We start from the raw sequence: 25659 nt of genomic DNA on the forward strand, positions 1-25659 counted from the left end.
AACCAGAAAAGAGCAGGGTCAAGAAAACTAGGAAAGAGTATTTGGAAGAAGAGGCTGATAAAGTGTCAAAAGCTACAGAGAGATCAAGAGGAAGGATAAGGACTGAAAAAAGTACATTGGATTTGGCACTGGTAACTTTGGAGAGAGAAGTTTCAGCCAAATGTTTAGGTTGGAAAGCCAGAATACAGTGGGGGGAAAGGAGTGAATGGGGTCAAGAAAGGGGTGGGGGACAGGAGAGGAGAAGGGACAGGTCAATATACTGTGTTTCAAAGAGAGGGGAAATTTTGGAACAGGTGTTGTTGAAAATGTGACGGGAGTCAATTAGAGAAGAGTAAAAAGACAGGTGTGAATCCAATGAGATTAGAAATAGCATGCATCTGTAATAGACCTGGTTACTACAGTGCTATGACTTCCTCCAGTGGCACCCAGCAGCATTGGATCAATTGTGGAGAAGGCATGGGTAAGTGGGGAGTGATTGAAGGTTGAGGTTTGGTTTGGAAAGGAAAAAGGGATGTAGGGGTGCATAAAATCTTTAAGTTGAAATGGCTGACTTCAGATTTTGAGGGAAAGAATGTAAGGAACCAATAATTGTCTGAGAAATCAGGGAAAGGTAAAGTGACTAGAGGTTGTACTATAGGGATTGCTAAGACTAGAATTTGAAGAACTGACGTTCCAGGAGACAGAAGGATAGAAGATTATAGTCAGAAGAATTTGACTCATGAATCATGGAACTGGAATACTGGTTAGTGATGGTAAGATAAATGATCTTGGGGGCTAGTAGATGACTGATGCATGGATATAGATAGGGTGGTATTTCTTGCTGGATCTTGGAGAAGTTTCTGGGTACTGGTAGCCTGGAAGGATCTAGCAATGGCATTCAACAACAAGGAGTGTTTCTACTCCTCTAACTGGCCTATTTTGTGTGGGGAGGGGAAGGGAGATGAGAAAAGGCTTATCTAGCACCATGCTAGAGAGAGTGATCAGGGATCTACTGTCTTCCAGAGAGTAAGCAGGATCCAGTTTCCCCTGGTAGAAAGATGGAATGTGAGAGGAAAAAAGATCTAATAGGAAGGGTAGTCTGTTATAGTGGAATGAAATTTCAGGAGGCACAATGGGACAGGGACGTGAGAGAGACAGAGCTGAGGTGGATTTGAATGATGGAATGCCACCCAAGAAGGGGAATTTTTGTCTAGGTAGCCTCTGAGTCAGAGCCAAAGGGATTCAGAAAGAAAAAGTTGCTGTCTACTGATCAACCCTTCCCAGTAGCAAGAAAGGCTGGACTCCAAACTCAGCTAGAATATTGATTTAATTTTCTGTTGGGGAGCTTAAAAGGGGTCTGGGGGAGAGAACACTAAATTTCTACACCTAGAATGGCAAGTTGGGGTGGATGGATGGCTAGAGGCCTGTTTCTTATGCTTACTTGTGGTCAGGACTGCTCTGTCTCAGGCACCTTTGTTGATTTGATTATTACCTGATGAGCAGGCCTAGTGTCTGGTTCTAGGTTCATCTGAGAGGCCAAGTGGCCTGGAATGGGTTGATCTAGGTCAATTGGATGGGAGGAGGATTAGTACCTAGACCTTTACTGATTGCAGAGGGATTGATTTACTCAACATGTATTAGTCCTTACAGAGAAACTACCATAAAGGTATTTGAGATGCCATTTCTCAGGCTAGGAATATCATTTGTACCTTAAGATCCACCAGTGAAGGCAATGGTCAGCTTTAATTAATAATAATAATTAGTCCCTTCCACTTGTAACAGTCATTACATAGTTTTATTGTTGTTCAGTCATGTCTGACTCTTCATGACCCCACATGAGGTTTTCTTCCCAAAGATACTGGAATAGTTTGCTATTTCCTTCTCCAGTGGATTAAGGTGAACTGAGGTTGACTGACTTGACCAGAGTCACAAAGCTAGTGAGTGCCTGGGGCAGGATTTGAACTCAGGTCTTCCTGATTTCAGGCCCAGTGCTCTATGCATTGAGCCACCTAGCTGCCCCCTTATGTAATTTAGTTGGGTCCCACTTGATTAACTCCATAAAATTTAATTCAAATTAGCGTGAAGCCTGCAAAATAAAATTTTCTGTGTCTGTCCTCTCCCAGTTCTCTTCCCTCCTTTCTGACAACTTCATTTTTTCTTGACTGACTCTTTTCCTGCCTAACTAATATGGTCTTGAACAACCTCTCGCTATCTCCAATTCCTCAAATCCCAAACCCTTAAACCATTCAGGCTCAGCTCAAATGACCTCTACAAAGCTTTCAAACCCTCACCTGGAAATAAGTTCTCCTTCCTTTGTACTCTCATAACACCTTGCTTAGACCTTTCATTTACTTATGCTATTTTTTGTAGTGTAATCATTTGTGTATATTTATTCCCCTCACTAGATTGAAAGCTTCTTTAAAGCAAAGACTACATTTTATTCTTTTTTTAAATATCCCCCACAATGTTTAGTACAGTGCTGTGAATATAGTAGGCACTTAAATAAAATGTTTTAATGATTTAATGTATAAATAATGTATTCATTAGGGAGAGTTAAGAGGGAGTCAGAAGTAGTGATTGTATCATATTATAGCTTTAGTATTTCATGGTAAGCCAAACTAAGGTTCCTACTGGCTTAATTTTAAATTTCAGTGATTTTACTAACTTTTAAAGAGACTTAAAGACCTAACTCCATCAATTATTTTACCTAGCATGCTTATAACCAATTATTTTTAGCAATGAAAAATGTTTCCTTATAATTCAAGAAGAGGCTCTCATTTGGGGACCTTTATACCTTTGTTATAATTCCATTTCCTACTCCCTTGCCCAACACAGTAGGTAAGCCTTCATAAATGTTAAAATTTTTACCCTTTTCTATTTTCAGGGAATATAACATGTTCATCATTATATCCCTCCATTTATATTATAAAGTTAAATATAATAAGCATACTCTTATTTTGTACCATAAATCTTTGTAATTTGATATAAATGTATTCAGAAAGGTAAAATTTTAATTAAACTAATTAAGATTAGTCACATCCATATAATTCTACTCTGATGCCTCATTGTGACATTGAGCCTACCCCATGTTCCCAAATGCCATACCCAGACTTTTGCAAATTCTACCAAACTAGAAAGCCTTAGACTATGGGCTGAATGATCTACTATCTAAGGAGCAGCCTAGTATATTCAGAGAGTTTCATAACTAAGTTGGCTGTGGAGCGATGAATGTTTCAATCGTAGCAACTCTCAGAGATGAGTTTTCAATCTACTGCATTAGAAGGAAAACATGCACATGAATAAAATTGCAGATCTTTGAAGTTAGATGCACCAATATATTTCTGTGTTTAAATTATCTAGTTAGGAAGAAGCAGCTAATTCAATAGCATTGTTCTTAACGAAGGCTTCCTCTACAAATATTATCAAATATTACAAAAGAAATAGTCATTCTTATAGGATTGTAGGAACATAAAATTAATATACTTCTAAACAATTTATACTTAAATGTTTAACAACCTGACAGAAATTATAGAAACCTGAGGCATGTAGACAAGCTTATTTATAGAGCTAATATCAAATAAAACTATACAGAACATAAAAGGTCTGCCAACATAACCATGATTTATCCTAACTTGAAAATAGTACTCTATCATCTTTTATGGAAGCTTCACAAATAGGTTATTTTTTTAAATTGTTACTAGCTCTTACCTTTCTTACCAATATCATAGGGCTGATCTAATGTTACTACCTATAGCCTAAATAAATATAGTAAGAGAAATGGAGTAGCCAAGTGAGAGCTTATTTTCCATTTTTATTCAAACTTCCCTTGTGAAACACATGATTTTAGATCTATTCAAATTTCTTTTGAGTCTCGGGTCTGTGAGCCAATACTAATTTCCATGACTGCCTTATATTTGCAGTGATGTTATTTCTTATTACTAGAGGCATAGCTGTAGACTGATATATGGCAGCTATGATTTGGTTTTGCAATATTCATCTTGACTTTGGCCCACTGAAACCTGTTATTTCTCTCTCTTTCAATAATATCCCTTAAAAAAAAAGCCTATCCACTGGTATTATCCATGATATGTGCCAAGTAGATACATCTCTCAACTTTTGGTTTTTCTTATTCTTCACCCTAATTTTTCACTAAAAACTGTCTTATCTGCTTTTATGTCTTTTCTCCTTCACCTCATTTTCATTGTAATGCCAGCAGCTTGGCATGGTAGTTAGAGTGATGGGCATGACATGAGGAAGATCTGTATCTAAATTCTACCTTTGATACTTTTTAGCTGTATAGCTCTGGGAAAAGTCATTAAACCTATCTCAGCCTCCATTTCCTCATCTTTAAAATGGGGATAATAACATCTATAGAACTTACCTCAACTGAGTTGTCATGAGGATCAAATGAAATAATGTATGTAAAGCTCTCTGCAAACCTTAAAGAACTCTATAAATGCCAGTTTCATTCATTATAATAATTCACACAATAATGAGGATTATGGTGGACTGACTTGTCACTGCAAAAAGAAGTTTTTTGAAAAGTCATCACCCAACTTGCCAACACACAGTCCAGCCCTGAGCTTGAAGATGGATTTACTAGAGATGTTACTGAACAGGGAGACATCTTTCTCTTCAGCCAGATTTGCTCATCACTGTGTCCTGTGCTTTAAAGTTCTGAAGTGGCAGTTAACATCTAACTGCCACCCTGAAGCGGTATATACTCTCTCTTCCCCTTGCCTGCCCAGACTACCCAGCCTGGGGGTGGGGGAAAGTATACTATATCTAAGTGAATCATACAGAAGGAGTGTGTTACCAAGTGATAGAACTGCTTTTCAGCTCTATTATTCAACAGAAACAAGGTCGGGCTGAGGAAGGGCAATAGTGGATCAAAGAGAAGATACAAATTTGGACTTGGCTGCTCTTCCTTTCATTGAAAGAGAAAGATGGTTCCTTAAATGAAAGTCATGCGAACAGTGGTTTAAAAAAATAGGAAGAATGGGAATGTTTGAGGAAAGGACTAACTCATTGAAATTTATACTCCTGGGTTACTTGGGCAAAAAAGATGATTATCCAAAAACTAACTTTTATAAACCTAAACACTCAAATCCTGAAGGATAAAGGTATTGGGGTTTTTTTTGTTTCTTTGGTATCGTTTAAGCAATGACTTGTAAAATATTTGACATGTAGTTTTGGTAAAAAAAAAAAAAGAAAAAAGTGTGCTGATAATGTTGTTCAGTCATTTTCAGTCATATCTGACTATGATCCTGTTAGAAACACAGGTAACAGCTCAAATTAGTGTTGTGCAGCTCAAGTGTTGCAAGCAGCTCAAATAATCCAAGCAGGCAGCATAGTGTGGTTGAAGGTTTCTTTATTTCATCTTCTCAAAGATGGGCACTCTTAAATGTGTGGGATGGTGCACTGAAGTGAGGTCCCACACAGCAATTTATACCCACCAAGATGTCCCTCTCAGCCAATCACATTACAGTATTTTACTTTCCCCTATTTATATTACAGTACCTACTATTCCCCCTGTTTACATACAGAATAGCAATAACATCCAATCACAGTGCTCAGATAAAGACCAATTAGGTGGTACCAGTTGACCAATCAGATTGTATGAAATATGATACCAGGCCTTAACCTATTCTAGGCAAGACTATCTGCTCCACCTTAGAACTATGCTGTTAACATATATAACTTTTCTTTTTTTTTTCTTTTTCTTTTTTTTTGGTGAGGCAATTGGGGTTAAGTGACTTGCTCCAGGTCACACAGCTAGTGAGTATCAAGTGTCTGAAGCCGGATTTGAACTCAGGTCCTCCTGAATCCAGGGCTGATGCTCTATCCACCTCACCACCTACATAACTTTTCAAGAAACAAAATTTATGTCAGGATTTGAACTCCATCGTCACATGGGGATCATCTCTGGCACCTCAAGGTGAGCTCCCAGTTTAGCTCGGTTCCCATAAAGTGCAGGCCCTGTACCAAGCCCTGCTCAGGCTCAAGTCCCAGCAACTCTGACTTCTCAGGGCTTTGTATGCTAGGCAGCCCCCACTGGGAAGTCCAAGCAACAAGGTCTCAAAGTTTGAAACTAAACCTACTCTCTGTCCCCAGGATTCTGAGAAGAGTCTAAATATGGCCTTTTTCTCTCACTCCCATTTGGGATTTTCCTGGCAAATACATTGAAGTGGTTTGCCATTTTCCTTATCCAGCTCATTTTACAGATGAGGAAAGTGAGGCAAACAGGGTTAAGCAACTTGCCCAGGGTCACACAGCTAGTAAGTGTCTGAGACCAGATTTGAAGTCAGGAAGATGAGTCTTCCTTACTCCAGGCCTGGCACTGAATCTGCTATGCTACCTAGCTGTACCCTCTCCCCCCCTCCCATAACCTGCATAGATGTCCCCTACCAGAGAAGTACTTCTATTTGGGGGTGGGGGGGAGGCAGGGCAATGAAGGTTAAATGACTTGCCCAGAGTCACACAGCTAGTAAGTGTCAAGTGTCTGAGGCCAGATTTGAACTCAGGTCCTCCTGAATCCAGGGCCGGTGCTCTATCCATTGCACCACCTAGCTGCCCCAGTACTTCTATTTAAAAAGCAAACTTCAGGGCAGCTGGGTGGTGTAGTGGATACAGCACCAGCCCTGGAGTCAGGAGAACCCAAGTTCAAATCTGGCCTCAGACACTTGACACTAGCTGTGTGATTCTGGGCAAGTCACTTAACCCCAATTACCTCACCAAAAAAAAGTAAAAAATAAAAAGCAAACTGCTCCTGCCTCATTTAATAAATGACAAAGACTTTTGCTCTACAGAGATATGACTTCAAAAGCAAATACCCCTGAAAGATATAATTCAATGACTTAAATTCATATTTTGTGAGAACAACCTTTGATACAAGAGAGAGAAGTGAAGAATAGGGAGGGAATAATATTCAAGGAAAAAGAACTTTTAGGGTTGACTGGAGTTGTTGAAGCTATAGATCAACTCTTGTTTTTCCTCTCTTCAAGTCAGCTAGTATTTGCCTCTAGGGTATTTCAGGTCTGAACATCGCTAAAAAAATGCAGAAAGACAATGATGGACCATATGAAATGAAATGACGCTTTAATGACAATCTTTTACATTCCCCCAAATCTTATATTTATTAGGAAACATTCCCTGTGTAAGATGGTAGAGGGGAAAGCAAGTGCTTCTACCCCCTGGAAAAACTACAATTAACTATTCTGAATTTCAGAGCACCAAAAATCAGTTTCATATACAAAGTAAAACAGAAAAACAGAATTATATCTGAAACCACAAATTTATACTACATATAGTTTGCCTTTTTAAAAAGTCTATAATGTATCCAGCGTTGCTTTCATAACTGTCTTTATCTGTTTTCTTCTGTTTTGTCAATTTAAAAAAAATGCTTCAATAGGGGCAGCTAGGTGGCGCAGTGGATAAAGCACCGGCCCTGGATTCAGGAGGACCTGAGTTCAAATCTGGCCTCAGACACTTGACCCTTACTGGCTTTGTGACCCTGGGCAAGTCGCTTAACCCCCATTGCCCTGCAAAAAACAAACAAACAAACAAACAAACAAACAAAAAATGCTTCAATGAACCTCTTTATTTTCTGGAATATTATAACTAACTCATTTCACCTTCCCCTAAATCCCACCTACAAATGAAAAGAGAAAAGCATAGTCCTATGAAATAAGCATAGTCAATCAAAACAAATCTATATATTTACTATATTCAAAAATCAGTGTGTCACTCTACACTCACAGAGGAATCTATCATCCCTCTATCAGAAGGTTAATAACATACCTTCATCAAATGTAGTATCCTGTAATAGTGATTGGTCATTGCATTGATTAGCATTCTTAAGTCTTTTAAAGTTATTTTTCTTTGCAATATTTTGTTACTGTATCAATTGTTCCCTTTGTTGTATTTACTTAACTCTGCAACAGTTCATATAAATCTTCCCAGGATTCTCTGAAACCATTCCTTTCACCATTTCTTATATTGCAATAATATTCCATTGCCTTTATAAACAGTAATTCATTTAGCCATTCCTTAGTTAATGGATGCCCCCTTTCTTTCTAGTGCTGCTATACACATTTTTGTACATATAGATCTTCCACCCCACCCCCCAATAAAAAAATCTCCTTGGAGTACAGGCCTAGTAGCGTCATTATTGGATTAAAGTATTTTCATAGTTTAGTAATAATAATAATAGTAGCTAGTGCCTTAAGGTCTACAAAGCACTTTACTGTAATCTGATTTGATCCTCACAACGATCCTGGGAAGCAGTGCTATTATTATCCCCATTTTACAGATAAGAAAATTGAGGCAGAAAAAGATTAAATGACGTGCCTAGAGTCATACAGCTAGGAAGTGAGACCAGATTTGAACATGGGTCTTCCTGACTCTAATTCCAGTGCTCCAAACCTCTTAGCTGACCTTTGGGGCATAATTCCAAATTGCTTTCCAGAATGACTAAACTAATTCATAATTTCACCAACAAGCACCACACAGTTTTCTATTGTGGTTTCTTCCTATCTAATTCTGGGTCCAGCTCATTGTGTCCCCATGCAATATTTGCCCAATATATAGGTGTTGGTGGACATATCAGTGTTGTACTGGGCCAAGGTTAGACCATTTCTAATTTGGAGGACTCCTCCTCCTTTGAGATATCTTGAAAATCAATCCCTAAATACTTTTAAAATTGTATCACAACATGATTTTCTTCTGTAATATTTGATGAGATCCAGCCATTTTTTCTAGTTTTATCTTGTTTTAACATTTTTTTAAAAAATTCCCACAGATAGCACATTGGATACTAAAATGGTAGTGTCCAAATGTTGTGATCCCACTATCAGCATATCATTGCTGATATTCTTCATCCCCTATGTTTTTTCCTATTGTGGATGACTAGACTTATCCCTGTTAAGTAACTATGGATCTTATTGAGAAGGCTCCACATAATTTTTCAGAGTTTAATGAAATCAGCACAATGAAATCACCACAAAGAGTAGGATCTAGAAAACTATCAATAAGCAAAAACCCTTTCTATTGCAACTTTGCAAAAGGCATTGTAATTTTCTTTCTTTTTCTCTCCTTTTTTTTATTTTTTAAGACTAGGTTTCCTGAAGAAAAAAAAAAGATTAGGTTTCTCCATCTTGCCAAAATAGAAAAGCAGAAACTCTTCACAGTCTGATTCTACTACTGATTACCAGGAATGTTCTGATCTGCTCCCGTTCTAGCCAAGGCTGGTTTGCCTCTCCTTAAGCCTCATGGTTCTCCTACTCCCTAGGGCTCAACATATTGATGCCAAATTTAGTATAGACACCCAATCAGCATAACCCTTTGCAGCACAAGGCCTCCCAGGCAACTGGGATTATAAGCATATACCACTATGTCTGGGCCAAAGGTCATTGTCTTTAACCATGCTGACAACTGATGTGTGTGTCTCCCTGCTGAATACTTCACTTGAGTATGATAATCAGAGTATCATTGAATAGTTATCTCTATAATTGTACCTAATTCAGGCTATTCACTGAAAGGTCAAATACTGAAGATTAGATACTTTGGCCACATAATAAGATGGGAATTTTTGGAAAAGACCTTGATGTTGGGAAGGATTGAAAGCAAAAGGAAAAGAGATAGATGGTATCATGGAAACAACAAACATGAACTTTGAACAGACTTTGAGTTAGTGGAAGATAGAAGAGCCAGGCACATTATGGTCCATGGGGTCATGAAGAGTTAGACACAAGTGAACAACTGAACAACAAAACCTGTTGATTCAATAGAAGAGTAGATGGATTAAGACATTTTTATTCAACACTTCATGTAAAGCATTATTAAACATTGAGGATACACATAGAAAAAAAAAAAACAAGCTAGTTCCTGCTCCCAAGTTCTTGCTCCTGTTCTAAGAGGGAGAGATGATAATCCGTAAAAGGGTTTCTACAGATAGAAAGCCCAGTGCTCCTAGAGTAGTAGCAATACAGGTGATAATGAATCTTCTTCAATGACATTTCCCAGGATAAAATTACATCCATTTGACAATGTCAATCAGCACTAAGTACCTACAATGCACTAGGTGCTAGGGATACAAATATAAAGAATGAGGTAATCCCTACTAACAGAATTTACATTCTAAACAATAATTATATACAGATAAGCAGCGTACAGTGAATAATAAAAAATAGATACACATAGTTAATCACAAGGCAAATTTGGGAGAGGGAGCACTAGCATTTAGGGTGGGTCAAGAAAGGCTTCACGCAGAAGATGGTGCTTGAACTGTCTTAAAGGAAGTGAGGTGTACGTAAGGAGGGTGTGCATGCCAGGCATGGGGAGTGGCTGGCAAAGGCACAAACAGGAGATGGTGTATCTATTGTATGTGAGAAACAGAGAGGCCTGTTTGGCCATATCACAGAGTGTGGGAGAGGGTAACGTCCAACAAGGCTGAAAAGATAAGATGGGACGAGGTTGCAAAGAGCTTTAAAAGCTAGAGAGGAGTCTGTATTTGATTGTAGAAGTAATAAGTCAACAGAATTTTCTGAGTAAGACAGTGACCTCAAGAGGTGGAGGTAGTAGCACTTGTCTAGGTAAGTTACTGGGTCAAGTCTCAACAAAGGTTCTCTTGGGCGATGCCTGTGGGGGGAGGGGTGACTGGAGACTGCAAATAGAGCTGGGAATCTTGGGGAGCTACTAGCCCTGGGACTCTTGAACACAAGGTCTTGGCTACCTCCACTGGGGTCTAGAGCAGGTGGTGGTTTGACCAGCTTAGGACATGCCAGTAAGGACCTTGATAGCATCTCTGCTTGCTAAACAAAGTCTCTAAGGAGACTCAAGTCACTTGATTCAACCCATCAAAGTAAAGCCTTTACTAATAGCCTATATTCCTTTTCCTGAAGCAGGGAGTTTGAATCAACTAGCTGCCAATTCCCCAATCATCCCTGGGAACATGAATCAGCACCAGTCCTGGAACATTGACCTGCACACCAGGTCCAGGCTCCCTGCTCTGTTCCCCAGTACTTAGTCCTGCTTGACTCAGTTAAGAACCCTTTAAAAGCCCGTTACGCCCAGCAATCTAGGGTGCCCTAGTCTACATGGGACCCCAGTGGATCTAACCTGTTTCCATTTCTCCCAACTGCCCCTTATTGTCGTTTTCATCAATAAAGCTTGCTTGCTTTACTTTCTCTTCTAAATTCTGTCTTGTGTAACATTTTCTTGTAGTGTTCCATCTCCCAACTGTTCCAGTTTTCTCCTTTAGAAGCATCAGCCCTAGCCCAGGGGTAGGAGACCAGCAGTCTTGGCATCTAGCCCAGTGACTCCTTCCACTCTCCCTGACACCAGAGCTATGACTAGGAACCTGCCCCAACCATGTGCCCCTCAAGCTTCTCCCCTGGCAACATAAGTGGAATTAATGTCTCCCCTTGGACTATGCCTTGGCACCCTAACCTCATTCAAACTACATTGATAATGTGGCACCCTATCTCTCAGGGCCCAATGGTTACTTAGTCTACTATGACCTGTCTGTCTACTGGTGGCATGTCATTTGTGGTTGTTATTGGTTTGTCAGGGATTGTAGCCTGTCTCTGCAGTGTTTGCTCCTGGGGAAGATGGCTACCAAGTAGGCTAGAAGGAGGGTTAGTAGCATCTATATGATGCTAATACATGCATTGGGAACACCTTAAAGGAGAAACTGTGTTTGCACTCCTAAATCAATTGTTCTTTTTTTGTAAGCAGTAATCATTAAAGAAACATATTTTCTGTATCAGTCAATTGATGACTGCAAAATAGTCTTCTATGGAAAATTATAACAGTCTACCTATTCCATACTTATTTTAAGTAACCCTTTATTTCATATTTATTCTGAATTTAACAGAACACCCCAAAATGAGCATTTCTATATACAAAGTAGAACAAAACAATTGTACATGAAACTGCAAGTCTCTTATGTACAATTTGCTTTTCCTTTTAAGTATCCAATAAATTAAACCTGTAACTCTCAAAACTGTCTTACTTGTCTATGTTTACTTTTGTCCTGTGATTTTTTTTTTGATTAGCAAATATTTGTCTTCTTTCCCCCCACATCTCCTACCACACTGAAAAAGGAAAAAAGAAAAACTCTTGTAACGAGTATTCATAGTTGAGCAAAACAAATTCCTAAACTGACCATGTCCAAAAATTTATTTTCCATTTTGTATATTGAGGTCCCTCACCTCTCAGTCAGGAGATGAAAATCATTTTTCATCATAAGTCTTCTGGAATCTTGGTTGGTCATTGAATTGATCAAAGTTCTTAAGTGTTTCAAATTTCTCAATTTTTTTTACTATGTTGTTGTTATCATATAAATTGCCTCTTTATTCTGCCCACTTCACTATGTCTCAATTCATAGAGTCCTCAGTTTCTCTGAAACTTGTCATTTTTAATGTCAAAATAGTATTACGTTCATATGCCATAATTTGTTCAACAATTCCCTAATGGGTAAGTACCCTCTTGGTTTCCAGTGTTTCACCACCACAAAAAAAGCAACTATAATTTTTTTTTTTTGGTGAGGCAATTGGGGTTAAGTGACTTGCCTAGGGTCACACAGCTAGTAATTGTTAAGTGTCTGAGGCCGGATTTGAACTCAGGCCCTCCTGAATCCAGGGCCGGTGCTCTATCCACTGTACCACCTAGCTGCCCCAACTATAAATGTTTTTTTAACACATGGGTCCTTTTCCTCTTTCTTTGCGTTCTTTAGGGGTATAGGCTGAGTAATGATATCACTGGGTCAAATGATATAGTTTCCTACTAATATTTTCAAAAAGGATGACCTTATAAATGTGCAACACTGACCATCCTGTTCCTACTGCCTGAAGGCCAAGTGTATTCGATTTCATTCTTCCCTACCCAGTGTTCTCTGGTACCCTTTTAAAGGAAATTGGGGGTTACCTAGGCTCTCTGCTAATGGCTCCAATCCCCACTAATAATATTCTAAGTGAAGGGGGTGGGCCCCCAAGACACCCGCTCCATTTAACTACTAATAGATTAGCTTTCATACAGAAATATTTACTTCAAAAGAAATAATCACAAATATACAAGCTCATTCCCCAACATTTGGGAAACAAAATCCTTCTCCTTTCCCTAACCCCTTGCACGATTCTGGGAAGAGGAAGGAGATTAGAGTCATAGTTTACCTCAATTCCCAGAACAATCCCAGTTCCAAGTCCAAAACTCTCCCTCAGACTTAAGTCCTAGGCACTCTGGCTTTTCTGGGCTTCCATGCTGGGCTGACTGTAACATCCCGCCTGTAATTCTGGCTCCAAAGTCATCGTGGCTTGAACTACTGGGTCCTATGGGATCATCTCTGGCTCTTGAAACTGAGGGTGGCAGCAGAACAGAAATAAACACCACCAGGCTCTTTTTCTAGGAAACAGAGTAAAAGAGGAGCAGGGGAAGAAAGTCTTTCACCTCTCAGTTCAACTCATGGCATTCATGCTGTGGATGAATTCACAGCAGGAAGAAGAGCACCAAAGTACTGAAAAAAGGGAAGGTCTTGGTCTCATCAGTTTTAAAGATGTAGGCAGCCAACCAAAGCGGGCTATACCCATCCACAAGGTAGGGAACACAAAGGCCTCCACATTAGGCAATTTGACATGTTCCAAAGGCCCCTCAGGGAAGTAGAACTAAGCATGCCCAGACAAGCCCACATATATGTGTGGACTATACTCATAAAAAAAAAAAATTCAGCCAAGTGAGAAAGTGAGTATGTAGAACAATAGTTGCTGATGTCTTACTGGTAGCAGCACTATGACCTTTTCTAATCTTTTGAAATCTTCTTTGAGAAATCTTGAAAATCAATCCCTGAACTCCATTAAAATGTTCTTACCTCCAGTATGGTTTTCTCCAGTAATATTTGGTTAGGTCCAAACATCCCTCCTCCCTGAGTTTGTCTTCTCAAGTAATATTTTTATTCCTGAAGTGGTGGTAGACAAATATGGTTTCACCATCCCTGCTGATAATAATAGGTTGCCATAGAAATACTAGCAGATCTGTTTCACTTCACCTCTAGTTTGGTCCTATTTCTGGTTCTTTGAAAATAATATTGTTTAACTACATCTAACATTAAGACTCCCCTTTCCCCCATCTGCTTTTTGGCTGTTTTGTAAGTCGATATTGTTTATTGTTTTTCATCATCTGTGAGGTTTTTCAAAGGTTTTTATGTGTGCTCTAAACTGGTGGTGTTTTGGCATTCTCTTTGTTAAGGGGTTTAAGAGTTTGCTGATTGAAGTAGTTTTGGAATTCTTTCTACTTCTTTGGGCAAAAGTTTTGCAGCAATTCAACTTCCCTAAGAAAAGGCAATAGAGTCAATCTGTGCCTTTACATCCATTTGATTTCTTTTGGGGTTTTTTTTTTGGTTTTAGTTTTTGGAGTTGTATGACTGGGTTGGAGTTACTATAATTGCATGTTGTGTCTTTTCTTTGTCTCTTCTCCTAAGATGAATTTACTTTGATCTTCCATCTAATAAGTGAGTAATGTGACTTCACACAGATAGACACTTATGAAATGGTTCCCATCAGTTGCTAATCATTTTCTGTCTATAAATATATAGTCAATTTCATTTTGGGGGTCAATTTCCATTAATTTGGTTGTCCAGTGATCCTCCAATTAAGTCTTCCTCTGATTTCATGGAAATAACCATGGGTTCTTGAAGGCTATGCAAACAGCACAAGTTCCAATACAATCTCTCATTAGAGGGCAAGAAGGTAGAGCAATGAACTCCTCCCAAGACCTCCCTCCTTAGAGACCCCAGATTTTTCAAGCTAACTTCATTTACTATCAGTTGTTCTGCTTGGTTTTGAATCTACTAAAAAACATGGTCCAACATCATGTCCCAAGCCAGCTATGCTCTAGGGTCCTCTGTCTCACTCTTTGTCTCTGTCTCTCTGTCTCTCTCTGTCTGTCTCTCTCTCTTTCTCACACACACACACACACACACACACACACACACACACACGAACACAGGAGACACACTCAGTATCAGCAGCCTTTTATGTACTACCTTCCCCCATTAGATTGTAAGCTCCTTGAGGGTATTTATTGTCAGTTGACTATTGACTAAGTACTGACGAGGTAGAAAGGCTTTTAGAGTAGTGACAGGCCCAGTCACTGACTTCATGGTAGCAAAAAACTGGTGATTAAAGTTTTGGACTTGGAGTTAAAAGTTCAGTTATGCTTCAGATACTTATAATTTTAGCACCTCTCTCAAAAGTTATCTTTAAGCATAATGTAGTATCCTCAGTTATCTCTTATAATCAAATCCATTTTTATTGTTGCCTTTTCTGATGCCATGGTTGATATATACTTTTTTCCTTTTTGAGCTCCCCTGAAGCATAACAGCCCCTTATTTAAATTTTATGTGAATCTTTGTGTTTCAAGTGCGTTTCTTCTGTGGTGAGACTGTGACTTCAAAGGAGGCAGGAATAGACACATTTTTAGCATCTCCTCCCCCAACTCTTTTCCAGGGGAGACTCTTATTTCTCCTAGGAAGGGAAGCAGGAGATTGGAGTTAAAGACCGGCCACTTTGCTATCTTCAGAGAGAAGAAGTATGGGGCTAGAATTATACTTTTCTCCTCACCTTAAATATTGTTAGTTTAGGGCAGTGGTTTCAAATCCAACTAGAAATGCATCCTTGTGATTGCATATTGACTTAGAAAACCACAAATGAATATTATCTATGTTGTATTTTATTTGCTTTGTTAAACATTTCCCAATTAATGTTAGCTAATAATAACAGCTAATATTTATAAAGTGCTTACTTTGTGCCAAGCACTGTGCTTTATAATTATTATTTCATTTGATCCTTAAAACAACCCTGAGAGGTAAGTGCATTCTGAGTCATACCACCCTATTGCAGACCTTTTTGTCAGAGCCTGATTGCTCTGGCACTGCCCCATATAGACTGTCTCAACTCAATATAGTAGGTAGAATCACCCACTGAAGTTCTTAAAGAAGATAGGCTTATAATCCAGATCCTAGATAATATAGATTTGTATCAAAGAAGGTTTCACCACTTCTTCCAGAATTATATAGACTCTGGTCCTGACACAAAGTCCCAATTCAGGAAGTGAGGGTAGAAAAATGAGTAAACCTAAAAAGACACCAATAATAATGAAAAATTATGAAGCCACCGATGCTTGAGGCACAAATCCTCCAGAAAATAATAATTCCATATCATCATCAACAAAGTTTAAAATAAGTTCCACTGACTTTCCTGGAATAAATGAGTCATTGTTGTTTTTTTTAAGCTGTGGTATATGATAGTGATGGAATATTATTTTGCTATAAGAAATAGTAAGCAGGATGATTTCAGAGAGGCTTAGAAAGACTTGTATGAATGATGTATAGTGAAGTGAGCAGAACCAAGAAAACATTGTGTACAGTGACAGCAATATTGTTTGATGAAGAACTGTGAATGACAACTATTCTAAGCAATACAATGATCCAAGACAATCCCAAAGGACTAATGCTGAAGCATACTATCCACCTCCAAAAAAAAGAATGATATTGATTGAACACAGACTGAAGCATGCTATTTTTTACTTTCATTTTTCTTATTCAAGTTTTCTCATACAAAATTACTCATATGGTAATGTTTTACATAATTGTACATGTATAACATATATGTGATTGCTTATAGCCTCAGGGAGGGGGGAGGGGAGAGAGGGAAGAAGGGATAAAATTTGAAACTCAGAACTTTAAATAAAAATGTTTATTATTTTTTAAAAGAATTCTGTTTTTAAAATAGTAACATAAATGAAATGAAAACTCTAAAAGAAAAAATTAGAGAATAAACAGATTAGTATAGGATCTACAAAACCTTACTCAAGCCACAGACTTCTTGAAAATTGTACTGGATCAGAGATTAGTGCTTTCTATTAGATACCAAGAAACACTGAAACAAAATAGAAAGACAAATATTATCTGAAAATTTAAGGTATTTTCTTACAAAAACAACAGACCAGTTAAATATAAGAGATAACCTAAGACTTATCATATTATTTAAAACCCTTGGCCATAAACAAATTTAGATACTATTTTTAGGGAAAACATGGATGGAAACTGCCCAGATCTATTAAAATCAGAGGATAAATTGAAAATAGAAAGAATTCACTAGTTACCTACTGAAACTCCCAAATGAATACTCACAGGAATATTGTAGCCAAACTCCAGAGATTCCAGGGAAAAGAAAAAGTACTGCAGGCAGCCAGAAATGTATACTTCCAAGTGCTAATGAGATAGCATTACATAAGACCTAGTGGCTACCATTATTTAGGAACAGAGAACTTGAAATATTATATTCCAGAAGGTCAAATAGAAAATAATACAACTAAGAATAACCTACCCAGCAAATCTTACAAGGGAAAAAGTGAATTTTTTTTTTGGTGGGGCAATTGGGGTTAAGTGACTTGTCCAGGGTCACACAGCTAGTAAGTGTTAAGTGTCTGAGGCTGGATTTGAACTCAGGTCCTCCTGAATCCAGGGCCAGTGCTCTATCCACTGCACCACCTAGCTGCCCCAAAAAGCAAAATTTTAATGAAATTTCAAGCTTTCTTGATGAAGAGATAAAAGCAGAGTAGATACTTTGAAATGCAAACAACAGTCTAGAGAACCATGTAAAGATAAATACATTTTGGGCAGCTAGGTGGCACAGTGGATAGAGCATTGGCCCTGGATTCAGGAGGACCTGAGTTCAAATCTGGCCTCAGACACTTGACACTTGCTAGCTGTGTGACCCTGGGCAGGTCACTTAACCCTCCTTGCCCCATATAAAAACAAAACAAACAAACAAAAAAAGATAAATACATATGAATAACTGGAACTGTTAGTATTCTAATAAGGGAATATTAAACAAGTGTCCCTTCAGAATTTTAGCAGTTTTGCTATTTTTTGATGGTCTTTAGAAGAAAGAAAAGGGAATACACTGGGGAAGAAAGAAAGAGCAAGGTGGTAGAACTTATCTCACATACTCAGAATGGAGAACGTACAAACAAGGAGTAAAGAGGTGGGAGAAGCAGGGTACCAATGAAGCTCAGTTGCATCTGAACTGGACAAAGGAGACTTGAAGACATGCACATAGAGCTTGGAGCAGAAATACATTAAACTCAAAAAAAAAAAAAAGAAAAAGAAAAGAAAGAAATACATTAAACTCAACATGGAAACATGCATCAAGGGGAAGGGAAATTAAAAGGAAAAGTAGATTCCATCTTCAGAGAGTGTAATATAATTTCTGGTTCCTTATTTTTGCAAGAAATTGTGGGGTGTGGAGTTTTTGGTTTTTTGTTTTGTTTTGTTTTTTTGCTAATTTTTCTAAAATCCTTAAAAATATCGCCTCTCTGTCCTTCTATGGTTCTTTAGTAAATTTTTCTCAAAAACAGTCCACTCTGAATGGAATTACCTGAGTAAACCTTTTAGCCCAAATTGCCTCAGACTTTTATTGAACGACTACTACAATCTACAGCTTTCAATTATATAAGACCCATTAGATTTACTTATATTTTTGCTAGCCTGGAATGAGTTTAAATAGGACTTGTTTTTTACAAACTACCTGGTTTACATTTTATATTTCTAAATGGTCATTTTTTTTTTGGTGAAAAACTTTGGAGGGAAGATCTTTTTTTTTCCAGACTAATTTTCCTGTGATAGTGAATCCTGAGGCCATTTTCTCTGCCTCATTTCTTACCTAGCCCTTTTCACTTGAATGAGTAAATCAGTCTGAGGCTGCAAAACTTCATTGACTTAGAAAGAAAATTTCTGGCAATTTCTTTTCTATGGTCAGTTTTGGTTTTAAAAGTGAATTTTGTCTTCCCATTCTGGAAGCCCTTTTTGTTTACTTTGAAAAAAATTTTTTTTTTTTCCAAAAGAAAGCAGATTTTTTTTTTTAGAGTCACAGATAGTTTTGTTCTTGGTTGTATCCTAGAATTGTTTTTTGATATAACTTCCATTTTATGTTATTAGGGTTTGGTTTTTTTAGATGAAATAAGTTTATCAAAAGTGATTTGGTTAGATAGATTACTCCACCCAATTGGGTGTGTATGTTATTCCCTCCTTCAGTCAACTCTGATGAGATTAAGATCTTTGAGCTAATTCTGATGTGTGTAATGCTCCTTCACTTCCCCACACCTCCCCCATCTCTCCCCCCACTCCATAAACCCTTTCCTATTTCTTTCATGTGAGATTTCACAACATTCTACCATTCCCCTTCTCTCTCCCCCAGTGTATTCCTTTCCCTCCTCAATTTTAGCTCAAAGATGTCATCATGGAACAGCTAGGTAACACAGTGGACAAAGCACCTGCCCTGGACCCAGGAAGATCGGAGCCTAAATCCGACCTCAGATGCAAGACACTCATCAACTCCAAATGCCCTCCCCCCTGCCCTCCCCAAAAAAGTAATTTGGCTTCATCTTACTGTTGTACAATTACTGAATTTACTGATAAGATGTATTTGTTTTAAAAGTCTGAATGCTACTATACACACACAGGCATATTTAATGCCTATATGTTGATACATGAAAATCATTGGTACTGTTTTCATGACAGCATCTCTCAATTACTTTAGCTCCCATCCTATTGTTGCTGTAATGATGTAATGTATTAATTGTATTAATATTTATGTATTGATGTGAGCATACATGGAGCAATCTCTTAGAAAGAATGACAACTAAGATAATTGAGGAGTACTGTCTTTCTTTTTGCAGTTGAAAAGCATAGAGATCTCCTAATATTAGGAATAGACCCAGACCTTAAGAATGAGGACAGTTTAAGGATATTGGGCAGAAAAAATGAAAAGACTGGAAGATTGTACAATTAAGGCCACTGATGTTAAAAGTAAATGAGGCAACTCAGGAAGTTTTTCTAGTTTTTCCTAAGAATTTTGACCACAGGGATATACCTGAGGAATTGATAGTAGGAAGTAAATTCCGGGGAATTTCAGACATGTCCACCTCTGAGAGTAAGAAATTGCTTAAAGAGGTAGTAGAGGGGCAGCTAGGTAGCACAGTGGATAAAGCACCAGCCCTGGATTCAGGAGGACCTGAGGTCAAATCCAGCCTCAGACACTTGACACTTACTAGCTGTGTGACCCTGGGCAAGTCACTTAACCCTCATTGCCTTGCCCCCCCCCCCCAAACAAAAGAGGTAGGAGATCTAATGAAAGGAGGTATTCCTATAGAAAGACTAAATGTCACAATTAAATCCATGACAGGCAAGAGAACACATAGGACAATGAAAGACCCCTGAGCCAAAGTGATGAGCCTGATGGATAGCCTAAGGGAGATAGCTGTAATGGCAGTAGATAGCTTCAGAGGCTCATAGAGGCAAGGCCAAATGTTACCTGGCATGAATGCATACACATTTTAGCTGTGATGCTTCAGGGGTTGGGGTGGGGCTGGATTAGAAGACCCTTATGCTAATTTGCCTCTAATGCTTGTATAGTGTGAAGGAGAAAATCCTATTGAGTTGCTCCTTGGAGCAGAGGAACACATGTAGAGACTGATACAGATAGGCACTATGGACCCTGAAAATGCAGGAAAAACTACATTGCAGAAATTGTTGTAGGGCTTGGTATATGACCCTGATGCATCTAATGTCATCAGTTATGCAAATAAAGAAACCATTGCCAACAAAGACTGAGGTGAGACAGGTACTGCTGAGTTTCAAGAATCAATATAAAATTTGCAGGACTCTTGGCCTCAGTAGGCTCCAGATCTTCTCAAGTATGGGTCACAGGGGCAAGACAGGTGCAACTGAGCAGCAGCATCAGTGTTGAGCTGCAGCACAGAACCTGAGGCAGTCAGGTGAGAAACAGAGCAGTGCATAATCCTATTCTTGGAGAGGGAGAGGACCAAGGGAATGGAGAAAGTGAAAGCCTGGACATCAATAATAGACTCACTTCTCTGTTCTCTGTCTATATAGAGTCCTTCTAACTGCCTTAATGATGATAAAGTTCTTAGGAGTGTAACAATTGGAATGACGCCACCTGCTGGAGACTTACTGTAGAAAAGCTCCGCCATGAGCAGAGGGCCTCTGAGGACAGGACCATGCGGCTTTCTTTGGCTTTAGGAAGTGACGTTGGCTTGTGGGAGGAGGAAGGGGGAGGCTGGTGCGCTGGCTTACTCTCTTTCCTTAGGACTATGGTGGAGAAGGGAGCTAGAAATGCGCTCTCCCTTTAATGGATAGATGAATCTAGGCCTTTCTCTCTCTCTTTACCAAATTCTTATTCTCCTTAATAAATGCTTAAAAGTCTAACTCTTGCTAAAGCTTATAATTTATTGGTGATCATTCATTAGATATGTTAGACAGCGTAGCTAGAATTTTAGACATTATAGGAGTGACATGTATCATCTTCCCACACAGGAATGTAAACAATTTAAACTTGTTGAGTTCCTTATGGTTTCTTTTTCCTATTTACCTTTTATGCTTCACTTGAATCTTATAGTCTAAAGTCAAATTTTATATACATATCCAGCCTTTTCATCAAGAATGCTTAAAAGTAGGGGCAGCGGGGGCAGCTAGGTGGCACAGTGGATAAAGCACCAGCCCTGGATTCAGGAGGACCTGAGTTCAAATCTGGCCTCAGACACTTGACACTTACTAGCTGTGTGACCCTGGGCAAGCCACTTAATCACTTAACCCCAATTGCCACACACACACACACACACACACACACACACACACACACACACACACACACACACATGCAAAAACAACAAAAACAAAAAAAAGAATGCTTAAAAGTCCTCTATTTCATTTAATGTCCATTTAGTCCTTGAAGGATTATACTGTTTTGCTGGGTAGGTTATTCTTGGTTGTAATCCTAGTTCCTTTGCTTCCAGAATGTCATATTCTAAGCCATCCAACCTTTAATGTGGTAGTTGCTAAATCTTGTGTGATCCTCACTGTGGCTCTACAACATTTGAATGATTTCTTTCTGACTGCTTGAAGTATATTCTCTTTGACCTAGGAGTTCTAGAATTGGTTATAATATTCTTAGGACTTTTCATTTTGGGATCTCTTTCATGAGGTGATCAGTGGTGACAAGATACTATTGGGAGACACCCTGTTTTCCAGAGCTAAGACCAGCAAGCAAGCTGTGCCCTGATCTTGGCATAACAATGGTCCTTTGCACTCACCCTCTAAATGATTTCAGCTACATCAAAATCCCAGAATTTTTTCATATAATTATTATATGCTTTGACCAGCACCAGGTGTTCTCTGAGCTCAGACAAGCTTGGACCAGTTCCAGTCATGAAGCCCTGCTATGAATCAAACTTGTCACATTTTACCCATTACCCATGTTGTTAGAGTTACAAAGCATTGCATAGCCATTGGTATAAGTATTGAGATTTGCCTCCATGGCAGGGGGAGGGGGTGATACATGTCTAGTTTCCCTCCTTGTTTGTAAGTCAATTCCCTCACTTTGAAATTAAATTTCTGTTTGATTCCTGACTCTCCTGTCTCTACCATGTTATGTTCAGCTCTGGCCATCCACAGGCTGGTTCAGTCCAGTTGACAGTGGATTCTTAACATTTTTATTTTACCCTCTGGATCTAAGATATCAAAGCTTGATAATTTATTGAAATATGATGTTGAAGCTCTTTCTTTGATCATGGCCTTCAGACAGTCCAATAATTCTTAAATTATCTCTCTAATCTATTTTCCAGGTCAGTTATTTTTTCAGTGAGATATTTCATATTTTCTTCTATTTTTTTCCTTCTTTTTGATTTTGTTTTATTGTTTCTTGATGTCTCATGGAGTCATTAGCTTCTACTTGTCAAATTCTAACGCATATTTAAGGAATTATTTTTTTCTGTGAGCTTTCTTACTTCTTTTTCCATATGTCCAATTCTTTTTAAAGAGTTATTTTCATCAGTGAAGTTTTGTACCTCTTTTTTCATCTAGCCAATTCTGTTTTTTAAGGTGTTATTTTCTTTAATATTTTTGTGTCTCTTTTAGCAAGCTATTAATTCTCTTTCCATAATTTTCTTGCATCACTCTGATTTTTTTCTCTATCACTCATTTGATTGTTTAAATCATTTTTTTAGCACTTCTAGAAATTTTTGTCAGGCTTGTGTCTAATTAACTTTTTTTTTCCTTTGAGGCTTAGCTTATAGCTATTTTGACATCATTGTATTTTTCTGAGTTTGAAGCTATTTTGACATTGTTATCTCCTGGGTTTTTGTCTTGATCTGCCTTATCATCATAATAGCCTTTTATGATCGGGTTCTTTTTCTGTTGTTTGCTCATTTTCTCAGCCTATTTCTTGACTTTGAACTTTACATCAAAGTTGAGCTCTGTTCCCATCATGGGGTTGGGGATCCACCACCCCAGCATTCAGTCTCTTTCAGAGTTAGTTCTGGGGAGTTGGAAGTTTTCAATGTTTTCAAATTGGTATGATCCAGAGAGAGGTGTGGTTACTACTCCCTTGCAATTTCAGGTGATACTATTCCTCAGGACCCCTGAACACTTGGGACAGCAAGAACTTTTCTCCTGCCTGGAACTGGGTATGGGCAATAGAGTTGCCAAACAGTGCCCTGAACTGTTCCCTGTACTAGCATAGAGGTCCCCTGTAGTCTCTTTCTGACCATTTGCCTCATTCCCTTCCTGTCACTTGTTTGAGAATTTCCCAAAATGCTGTTGTTGCTGCCACTGCCACCTCCAAGTCCCACAGCTGATGTTGCTGACAAATTGGCTCCAGGTCAGCCCCTCATTATAGTGTCACAGATCTCTCCTTCCAACCTCCTAAGTTGTCTTGGGCTGGAAAAATGTTTTGTCCCAACCTTAGGTTGGCTCTGCCACTCCAGAATTTGATTGGGAGGCATTTTTTAAAAGTTGCTTGATGGAAGAAAGAAAGAACTGTGGAGTATAGATGCTGATTGAACCATATTATTTCTTTTGTTTTGGGTGCTGTTTTTTTTTTCTATTTTGAGGTTTTGCATCACTGCTCTGATTCTTTCTCTTGTAACAGGATTAATGCAGAAATAGGATTAATGTTATTATGTGTATGTATATGTGTGTGTGTATATATATATATCTATATGTATATGTATAGAGATATATAGATATAACCTATATCAGATTACCTGCTGTCTAGGGGAGGGGGGAGGGAGGGGAGGGAGGGAGAAAAATCTGAAATTGTAAAGCATGTATAAACAAAAGTTGAGAACTATCTTTACATGTAATGGAAAAAATAAAATACCTCATACATTAAAAAAAAAAAGTTGCTTGATGGGAATGTTGAGACAGCTTAGCTGTTTTCCTTATTCCACCATGTGCATTTGTTTTCTTTCAGTTTCAGTGGTACTGAAGTTTCCTTATCAGCAATGGCAGGAAAAATCACCCTCATTGTTTTAAAGTGCTAATGTTGTTATACATTATTATATAGTTACAGATTTTAGACTTGCCCCAGCTGACCTTTGCAAAGGACTACAAAGAATTTTGGCCCAATGGTGGAATATAACACAAACCACAGAAACCATTAATATGAGACTTTCTCCTTCTTGGTGGAAATTAATCCACCACTGCCTGTATGAGGGGTGGGGTAAAAATTAGACAGGAAGAAGCCTTTCCTTCAGGCTCTTTGGGCTCTTCAGTCTCTTTGCATCCCTTTGACTTCCAGATTTGAGAAAGAAGATGGATGATGCCAATTTCACTTCAGTTTTCTGAAGAGAGAATAAGACTCTGGAAAGATGCTAACATAAGTGGAACTGGCTGTCTCTATGTTTCTATTTCCTAACTTGCTTTGGGGATTTTTTTTCCCATCTTGGTTGCAATCTGAATCTCTCTCTTGGTTGAGTTTTGCTCCCAATGGGAGAACTCCTTCTTTATTGTCTTGCATATATTCTCATATGGATACTTTCTCTGGGTTCTGTTTTGCTATCAACTTGAATAAATGGGTTTCTTTGTGATTTGTTATGTGTGTTCATTTTGGAACTGGTATTTGGTGGGAAAAGAGTCAAGCCTCTGAGGCCAGATTTGAATCCAGGAAAAGGAGTCTTCCTGATGCCGGGCCCGGAACTCTATCTACTGGGCCATCTAGCTGCATGCACGTGCATGTAAGCACACATGTGTATATGTTCACACATATGTGTATATATGTACACATTTTAAAATTAAAAATAAAATTTAAACACTATTAACTTATCATTAATTTTTAAAATATCTCATGGTCATTTTCTTTCTTTTTTTTTTTGGTAAGGCAATTGGGGCTAAGGGACTTGCCCAGGGTCATACAGCTAGTAAGTGTTAAGTGTCTGAGGCCGGATTTGAACTCAGGTACTCTTGAATCTAGGGCTGGTGCTTTATGCACTGCACCACCTAGCTGCCCCCGGTCATTTTCAAAGATATACATGCCCAAGGTATAATTAGGTATTTTTTTCTCCCCAATCCTTTATCAACAAATCTCAAATCTCAAACCACATTCAAAACTTTCCTGGGATTTATAAATGGCCCTGAGATTTCAGCCTAGCTAGGCACTAAAACTCATTTGGTCTATTCTCTACTACTAGAAGCTCTACTTAATCAGGCAACAATCCTCCGATTGTCCTGAAGCTAGTGAGAGGAAAGATCTTCCTAGTAAATCCCAATCAGCTCTTTGAGCTTTGCTTAATTTTCCCCACATGTCTAAAAACATACAGAGAGGAAAG

This window comes from Dromiciops gliroides, chromosome 3 (assembly GCF_019393635.1).
Source record: "Dromiciops gliroides isolate mDroGli1 chromosome 3, mDroGli1.pri, whole genome shotgun sequence".
In the NCBI taxonomy this organism is placed as follows: domain Eukaryota; kingdom Metazoa; phylum Chordata; class Mammalia; order Microbiotheria; family Microbiotheriidae; genus Dromiciops; species Dromiciops gliroides.